The sequence below is a fragment of the Vicia villosa genome, linkage group LG2 (assembly GCF_029867415.1).
Source record: "Vicia villosa cultivar HV-30 ecotype Madison, WI linkage group LG2, Vvil1.0, whole genome shotgun sequence".
NCBI lineage: Eukaryota > Viridiplantae > Streptophyta > Magnoliopsida > Fabales > Fabaceae > Vicia > Vicia villosa.
In genome coordinates this window covers 73,526,942-73,536,966 of record NC_081181.1, presented here as the reverse complement: position 1 = coordinate 73,536,966, position 10,025 = coordinate 73,526,942, and positions in this window count along the sequence as shown.

Below are 10,025 nucleotides of genomic sequence, written 5' to 3'. Positions count from 1 at the left end.
AGTATATTATTTTAGAAGTCTAAAAATATTTTTTTTGTGTTTTTTTGGATTTTTAAAACTATTTTTAATTAATTTAACAAAGAAATTAAAATAAAATAGAAAATAAAATAGAAAATAAAAAGGATACCGATCCTGTGTGGTAATTTGTGAGGGAGCATGGTGTGGTGAGAGATCTGGCACGTTGGATCTGATTGGAAGTGAATCAGAGGGCTCAGATTTTGAGGAGCATGACAAAAGCATAGACAGCGCAACACAGGATCCAAGAATTTGAATAAAAGCTGGCGCGCGCATTCTGGCCAACCAGAGCCTGCCACGCCTTCATCTTCTTCCTCTCTCCGTTGCTATAGGCTCTGCAACTGTAGGTAAAGCCTTTAGTGACGGTTTTCGTCCGTAGCTACAAGACCTGCACATGTCAAAATTTCATACAAGCAATATAAATTACTTAGGAGACCATGGTTAAGCTTAAAATCGTCCCCTGAGTTCAAATATGTCATTGGTTTCTCCTAATTTTGCCTAAATCAGAGGATCCCAAATTTTAGCTTAAGAACCCTAAAATGGTATCTTCGTGTGTAAGCATCTAAAACTCAATTAAAGCTCCAGAAATTATCTACACACCACACCAAGTGCAAATATATGTCTACATCGTGTTAGATATGCTTAGGTTATGAGACACGAGTCAGTTTTAGTTTGGATGAATCGAGACCTGTAGCGTTCGATTCAAGGAGTTTCAGAGCTTGCAAATGATCTGGATATGTTCAGTGAAGCTCAAGGAACGTGTTTGAGTGTTTAGTTTGAATGGAAAGTGACTTAAATTTGGAATTCGAATTTCAAAATTCTTTGAATATTTTGAGAGATTACAAGTGTGTTACAAGCAAGAGTTTTGCTCTCTATCTCTGTCTCTATGTTTGCTGAAGTATTCCACTTCTTTTATAGGCCAAAGGCTGCTTGGAAGTGAAGCTAAGAATCTTTGTTGCCTTTGTTGAAAACTTGGTTTTTAAATATTAAAAACCTTGAATTTTTGACCAAGTCTTGACTCCATTCAATGCTCTTGCCTTGTGCACCAATCCTCTGCAGAAAATTGAAGGTTCCTTGGGTGAGTCATGCTTAGATTGTAAGCTACCATTTATCCATGCATTTTCCTTTTAATTTTAATCTTAAAATAAGATAAAATCATGCAAAAAATGGATAAAAAAGGTATGGGCTTAGTCTTGGTCGTGGGAGGCCCATAACATCATGGAAATGATGTTTGAATGCTGAAAACTTGGCCCCATTTGGAAAAAATGCAATTTTGAACAATGTTGGTTTCATGCATTTTCCAAAATTTAGCCAACTTCAACAAGGTGTAAATCCCTCAATTTTTGTCATATGAAGGAGATCTTGCACTTTTTGGAAACCTCAAAGAGTCCTCTAACCAATGTCTTTGGTCTCATGTCAAAATGATTTTTGAAGCTCCTTGTGTGTCCTTTTGAAAAAAGTGTCTTTTTGTTGACTTTGAAAATGACCTGTAATGTCTTTGATCATATTTTTCAAATGGTGAATCCAATGACCATGGGATCAATGGCATTTGAAAGATAATTGAATTTCCTTCAAAACAAGCTTTGGTTTGAATTTTTTGGATGAAGGATGAGAGAGTTATGATCAGTCAAAGTTGAGTTGACTTTTCAGGCAAAAACCCTAATTTTGAATCTTAGGGTTTTGTTGATTTTTGATCTTTCCTTGATGAATTATGATCATCCAATGATCAAATGATGAATCCTTTGACAAAATATGGACTTTGACAAAAAATTTCATTTTTGACTGTCTGTTGACTTTTTTGGTCAAACGGGTCGTCTGTCGACTGTTTGAGCTGCTGACGGTGCGTCCGAGTGAATTGAAGTTTGAAAATTTGTATGACGGTACTTTGAGATATATGGATGTGTATGAAATCCATTTGAGCTCTCAAAAACTTGTTGCTCCTGTAAAAACAAGAAAAACCCTAGTCAGGGACTGTTTATGTAGGAGACAGTTAAGCGTACCTGATTTTTGCGCAGTGTTGAGTCTCTGCTAATCGCGTGATATTTAGAAGACTTCTAGAACAAAAATCTTGGAATTTTGAATTGTGAAAGATTGATTTGATTGATGGTACAAAACACTGAGAATTGTACTGCCAGCAGTTTGGCTGTCAACTGACTGTTCAGGTATTGACGTAGCAGTTAGAGTGAAAAATCAACAGTCAAAGTTAATTTTCTTTTTTGTTGTTTTTTGTTTTTGTTTTATGTGAAAAATGAAAGTTTATTTACATGACTTGTTAAAAAAAACACAGACATAATAAATAACTAATATATACTGTTACCAGTACAGTCTGAGTTTCCTAATTCTGCGCCTGCAAAAGATTTAACTCTGTACCAATTGTGTCAGTACCATTTATCTGTAAATAAATAAATAGCATGTGTGAAGTAATAAACAGTATTTGGTGTTTGCGTAAGAATAAATTCAACTGCAAGCCAAATTACTGTATAAGAAAAATTCTAAAAACTAAGTATTTCATATGTCAGGATATTTGTTGAAATAAAAATCCATGATTATATGAGACTCTTAATTTTCAGATTGGAGTTTTCTTGAAAAATATGTGGGCAAATTTTGGGGTATAACAGTCTCCTTTGATGACGTGGCCCTAGAACTTTGGAGACGGGCGTCTCCATGCAATTGGGCCCTTAGACGGGCGTCTCAGCTTCATCATAGAGGGAGCTTCAGCTCCTTCGTGGGCTGGGCTTCCACACTTGATCCATCGTATTTTCACCCTTCACATTTGATTCATTCCATTTGCACCTCCACTTCACTACAGTACCTCTTTTCCATATTTTAGGCACAAATAGTAGTGATTTTAGCTCAATTTCTTTCCTTTTCACAAATAGTCTCAATATGAGCGTAAAACCTGAAACAATAGAAATACCAGCATAAAACCAACATAAAATAACATAATTAAGATAAAATAAGGAAATAATTGATATAAATCGAGCAAAATAAACGATACATTTTCGTGTTATCAACTTTTCTGGAGATAGGCTTAAAGATGTCATCTGATCTTGATAATATGAAAGTCAGAATGAGTCAAACATTAGGCTACATCTAAGCTTGAAGTATTGATAAGTGTTTGTTAGAGATGGGCTTAAAGATGTTACCTAACTTGTCGGTCATCTCAGTATCTTGTGGGGTAACTAATTTAGATCTTGTAATGATCGTCTCCACCATTTGTATTGATGAATTTAGATTTTGGATTGTTGATCGTCTCGACACCTTGTGGGGTAACTGTAATACGGTGAACTGACTTTATTAAAATGTTGCGGTTAAGCATGAGTCGCCACCGACTTTTATTTTATCCAAATATTCAGAAAGGCTACAAGAAACAGAAATAAACCTTTTTGAGAAAAACTGAGTTCGGGGGGTAATTATGCAAAGGGAAGGTGTAAGGCACCCTTTGCATCCATGGTTTTTCATGGGCTCTTAATTGCTTTGCTCGTTTTGAAAAGAAATGTAGAAGAAGAGACAAGGACTTTAGCTCATAAATGAGCGTAGCCTTGAAAAGGTTTAGGAAAAATATTTAAACCAGAGCATGCAATTAAGGGCAAATTACCTTGATAATTGATAAAAAAGATTCTTTTAGCCTTAGAGGGTGAAAGGGTCTATCCATGCCATAAGAGGGCAGGAAGCCTTTCATTTGGAGGTTGAAGGGTCATCGAGAGTTCGTTCGCCATAAGACTGTCCCATGCCATAGGGAGGCAGGTAGTCTAAGGGAAGAACCAGAATAGCCTTTCGTAGGCATCCAGAGGATACCTCAGCCTTTTCGTAGGCAACTTCCGAGGGTCGAGGTCATATTGGTGTATCGAAGGCAGCATCATTAGGGTCTTATGACCTTTGCATAACCGAGGCAACATGGCTGAGGTATCTGAAGGATAGAAAAACACTTAGAAAGGGGGGGATTGAATAAGTGTGACTTTAAATCTTGGACGATAAAAATAAATGCACAAATATTTTTATCCTGGTTCGCTGTTAACGAAGCTACTCCAGTCCACCCCCGCAGAGATGATTTACCTCAACTGAGGATTTAATCCACTAATCGCACGGATTACAATGGTTTTCCACTTAGCCGCAACTAAGTCTTCCAGAGTCTTCTGATCACAACCTGATCACTCCAGGAACAACTGCTTAGTTCACTCCTAAGACTTTTTCTAGAGTCTACTGATCAACACGATCACTCTAGGCTTAGTTCACTCCTAAGACTTTCTGCTCAGCCAACTGCTAAGACTTCCTCTAGAGTATTCTGATCAACCTGATCACTCTAGTTACAAACTGCTCAGCCAACTGCCAAGACTTCCTAGAGTATACTGATCAACCGATCACTCTAGTTCCTTACAACTTAATGTAATCAATTCAAGAGTTTACAAATGCTTCTTAAAAGCGATAATCACAACTGTGATATTTCTCTTACAGTTTAAGCTTAATCTCACTAAGATATTACAACAGCAATGTAGTGAGCTTTGATGAAGATGAAGATTCTGAGTTTTGATTTGAACAGCGTTTCAGCAAGTTTGATATAAGTTGATTTTGTGCAGAATCGTTAACCTTGCTTCTCATCAGAACTTCATATTTATAGGCGTTGAGAAGATGACCGTTGAATGCATTTAATGCTTTGCGTGTTCCGTACAGCTTTGCATTTAATGTTATACGCTTTTGTCAACTACCTCGAGCCTTGTTCACGCTGTGTCTACTGACGTAGCCTTTAGTAGCTTTAACGTTCCTTTTGTCAGTCAGCGTAGTCTGCCACGTGTACTTCCTTCTGATCTGATGTTTGTGAATACGACGTTTGAATATCATCAGAGTCAAACAGCTTGGTGCACAGCATCTTCTGATCTTCTGACCTTGAAGTGCTTCTGAGCGTGATACCATCTTCTGATTTTCAGTGCTTCTGATCTCATGTTCTTCTGATGCTTCCATAGACCCATGTTCTGATTCTGCTTCGACCATCTTCTGATGTCTTGCCAGACCATGTTCTGATGTTGCACGCTGAACCATTTGAGACACTTCTTCTGAGCGCTGAATTATGCGTACTCTTTATATATATTTCCTGAAAGGAAAATTGCATTGGATTAGAGTACCATATTATCTTAAGCAAAATTCATATTATTGTTATCATCAAAACTAAGATAATTGATAAGAACAAATCTTGTTCTAACAATCTCCCCCTTTTTGATGATGACAAAAACATATATAAATGATATGAATTTGCGATCAGAAAGAGTAGACGGCAAAAGACAAATTACACAGCTATAGCATAAGCATATGAATATGTCTCCCCCTGAGATTAACAATCTCCCCCTGAGATAAATAATCTCCCCCTGAAATAAATACTCGAAGAACTTTGATAAAAGACTTCCCTGATTATTTCGGTAGAGACGATCATATAAGCTTCTGCCTTCAGAGAATTCATAGCTTCTGACTTCTGCTTCCATTGGACAGCTTCAGAACTTGAATTTCTTTGATCTTCAGAACATTCACAGCTTCTGACTTCTGCTTCCATTCAGGACAGCTTCAGAACTTGAATTTCTTTGATCTTTTAGAACATTCACATCTTCTGATTTCTGCTTCCCTCGGATAGCTTCAGAACTTTGAATGTCTACCAACATCACTTCATGCTAGATTTGTATCAGAACATTGTTGAATGTACCAGAGCATCATCTGAGCATCTCTACATCCTGAAATGTTACAGAACAAAAACTAAACGACAAAAGTCAGCATGAACGAGTTAGAACATAAAATGTATATTCAAATACATGATATGTATCAGAGCCAAATGTATCAGAGCATTTAGGCTAAAAACATGTATCAGAGCAAATAATGTATCAGAGCCATAACATTATATGTATCAGGGCAAATAGAATTTTGTCATAACAGGATAGACAATGATATTCAAATTCTATTATCAGTGCTTCTGATTCATTCTTCTTTCTTGCTTCTGATCTCTGAAGCTTGACAGCACTCAGCTTGCTTCAGTTTCCATGGTTTTGCTTCTAGTGTTTGCTTTGAAGATTCACTTCACTTCTCTGTACCTGCAAAACACTTAAACCATATAGAACTTGCAGTTCTTGTTAGTGAATGTGTGGGAGCCTTTACCCAGCAACTGATAGATTTAATCAAATCATTTATCATTTATCTTTCTCCCCCTTTTTGTCATAACATCAAAAAGAATATATAAAAAAAAATTCAGATGTATAAAACGACAAAAGAAAACATTTACTGGAATGTAAAACACAAAGAAACTTTTTCATTGATCAGCAAAAGAGGATTACAAGAAGAATGCAGGAAAACAGATGCAACAAGGAAAGGAAACTACAAAGACCAAAAGACTAAGATCCTAGCCTACGCAAAATCCGCGCCAGAACATCATGAATCCCGTCAGTGCTTGTAGCTTGCCTTGTCATGAAGGAACGAAACTCAGCATTGGCTGCTTCTTGCGCGTCCAAACGAGAAGCCAGCATAGCTTGATTCTGATGAAGAGTTTCCAAGGTCTCCATCAGAGCTGAGGTTTCACCAGAAGAAGAAGCACCAGTATTTCTGCCCAGAGGGACAGCAATCTCAGCAGGGTGATCTTCTAGAAGATCTTCAGCTTGTGCATCTCCCATTTCCTCATCTGAGTCTGACTCAGAAGGAGCCTTGGCATATTCTGGTTCAGGCAGCTCAGAAGTTCCATCTTCCAATGCTTGAAGAATAGCTGCTAGGTTTGTTGGAGGAGTAGGACCAGCAACATCAGCACGATAAACCACTACTGGAAAGACCATGTGAGGTGCTTTTTCAGAAGGGTTCATTCTGAACCAGTTGAACAGCCACTGAAAATCTCCAGTCAGCACAGGAAACCAGAGCACAGAAGATCGGGGTTTCCATACCACGATATCTCTGCAGAGATTTTCTTCTTCCAACTCATCTGCAGGTATCTTCTCTTCAAGAACACTTCTGTTCCTGATGAGACAGTGGTGGCTGCTCTCACCAACTTCCAACCGGAGACCACGAACACCAGGAGCTTCAGACATAATCCTTCTCTGAGTGTCTGTAGCCTTCTCCAGAAAATCCTGACGAAAGGTATTCCAGAGGTTGTTTGTAGCATACTCATCCAGATGATTAAGGTGAGCAGCACCAAGAATCTCCAACCAGCCATTTACATCAGCATGTAAAAGCTCCAGATATGTTTGAGTGGTAGGGGTTGGAGGGTTGACAGTGAACCTTGCGTCGGGAAGAACAACACTATAGGGATTGGGTGTTCTGGTGGGAAAAGGATATGAGAGGGATGAAGAAATATCTGATGGAAGGGTTAAAGGAGAGGAGATATCAGATGGTGAAGAAGGTGGTTCCGAGAGGATGAATGAGGAGGAAGAGGTGGTGGAGGTCTTTGAAGAGGGAGGTGATTGACGGGAACCGTCAAAGGGTTGATACACTTTGAGAGGGTCATAGGAGATCCTAACTCTTTTAGATTTGGTTTCTGGTTCAGCAGATGCTTTTCTCTTTTGTTTCCTATCATTGTCTTGATTCCCAGAGCTTGACGATGGATTCATGATGAATTTTCAGATATTGGAAACTGCTAGGGTTTATGATATGAAAATAGAGAGATGAGAAAGAAACCAAATGCAGAGAGAGAGAAATATGAGAGGGAAAAGAAACGTTTGAAGAGTATATAAAAAAAAACTGAAAGAGAGTAAATGATGAAAAGCATTTAATGTTACGTGACATGAGGAGAGATAATAATGACAAAAGACGTGATTTGCACAGTTACCTAAGTAGACGTCCCCTCAACTGCACGCACGCTTGTCCAGGAATAGTGAACACGTGTTTACCATCTGGATAGCCAGTTACAGCTGTTTTGCTTTAAAGAGAGATTCTGAATCAACTTAGACACTGAAACGTTAGTAATAACTGAATCACAATTTCTAATTGATTTCTATCAGAACTTCTTAACAAAAATTTCATATCAAAGGATACTCATACGTAAGAATTTCTCATCTTCTCATTCTGAGCTTGTTTCTGAAGACCCAATTTGTACCGATTATATTGAATCCCTCTGGTCTAGGAACAAGATCCCAAACATCATTCCTTGTAAACTGATTTAGTTCTTCTTGCATAGCAATTATCCAGTCTGGATCTTCTAGAGCATGATCAACAGAAGTTGGCTCGATCAAAGATACAAGACCTAATTGACAGTCTGCATTGTTTCTAAGGAATGCTCTTGTTCTGATTGGATCATCCTTCTTTCCAAGAATGACATCTTCTGAATGACCAGAGATGAGTCTGGATGATCTTCTGACAGATGGTTCTTCAGAAATACTTAGATCCTCCAGAGAAGCTGATACTTGATCTTCAGATTCTTTGCTTCTGAGAAGCTCTGCTTCTGATGCGTTGCTTCTTGGCTCAACAACTTCTGATATGTCAATATCACAACCTGCAAAATTATCAACCTGCTTTGGTTTTTCAGAACCAAGCTTATCATCAAACCTGATATTGATTGATTCTTCTACAACCAATGTTTCAGTATTGTATACTCTGTAGCCTTTTGAGCGTTCAGAATATCCAAGAAGGAAACACTTTTGAGCTTTGGAATCAAACTTACAGAGATGATCTTTAGTGTTCAGAATAAAGCACACACATCCAAAAGGATGGAAATATGAAATGTTGGGCTTTTTATTCTTCCACAATTCATAGGGAGTCTTATTAAGAATAGGTCTGATAGAGATTCTATTCTGAATATAACATGCAGTGTTTATTGCTTCTGCCCAGAAGTGCTTAGCCATATTGGTTTCATTGATCATGGTTCTGGCCATTTCTTGCAGAGTCCTATTCTTTCGTTCTACAACCCCATTTTGCTGTGGAGTTCTAGGACAAGAGAAATCATGGGCAATACCATTTTCTTTGAAGAACTCTTCAAAGGTTCTGTTCTCAAATTCACCACCATGATCACTTCTGACCTTTATGATTTTACACTCTTTTTCAGATTGAATCTGAATGCAGAAATCAAAGAACACTGAATGAGTCTCATCCTTGTGTTTCAAGAATTTTACCCATGTCCAGCGGCTATAATCATCTACGATGACTAATCCATATTTCTTTCCTCTGACAGATGCTGTTTTGACTGGGCCAAACAGATCAATGTGCAAGAGTTCTAATGGCCTTGAGGTAGAAACAACATTCTTAGACTTGAATGCAGGTTTGGAGAACTTGCCCTTCTGACATGCTTCACAAAGAGCATCTGATTGGAATTTCAAATTAGGGAGTCCTCTGACAAGATTCAGTTTGTTAATCTGAGAGATCTTTCTCAAACTAGCATGACCTAATCTTCTGTGCCAGACCCACTGCTCTTCAGAAACAGACATAAGACAAGTCACCTTCTGACTCATAAGATCTTGCAGATCTGTCTTATAAATGTTGTTCTTCCTCTTGCCTGTAAATAGGATTGAGCCATCCTTCTGATTTACAGCCTTGCAAGACTTTTGATTGAAGATTATATCATAACCATTGTCACTTAATTGACTGATAGATAAGAGGTTATGTGTTAATCCTTCTACAAGAAGTACATTAGAAATGGAAGGAGAGTTACCAGACTTTATAGTTCCAGAGCCAATTATCTTGCCCTTCTGATCTCCTCCGAACTTGACTTCTCCTCCAGACTTAAGCACCAGGTCTTGGAACATAGACCTTCTTCCTGTCATGTGTCGCGAGCATCCAGAGTCCAGGTACCATGACATGTTGTGCTTTGTCCTTCTTGCAGCCAAGGATATCTGCAATAGGAATAATCTTATCCTTAGGTACCCACATCTTTTTGGGTCCTTTCTTGTTAGATTTTCTCAAGTTCTGATTGAACTTGGGTTTAACATTGTAAGCAATAGGAGGAACAGCATGATAATTCTTAATGTGAGTTTCATGATATTTCCTAGGTTGTGTCACATGCTTCTTAGTGTGTGTTATGTGAAAACTTTGTGCATGTGAGGTGTGCCTAATATCATGAG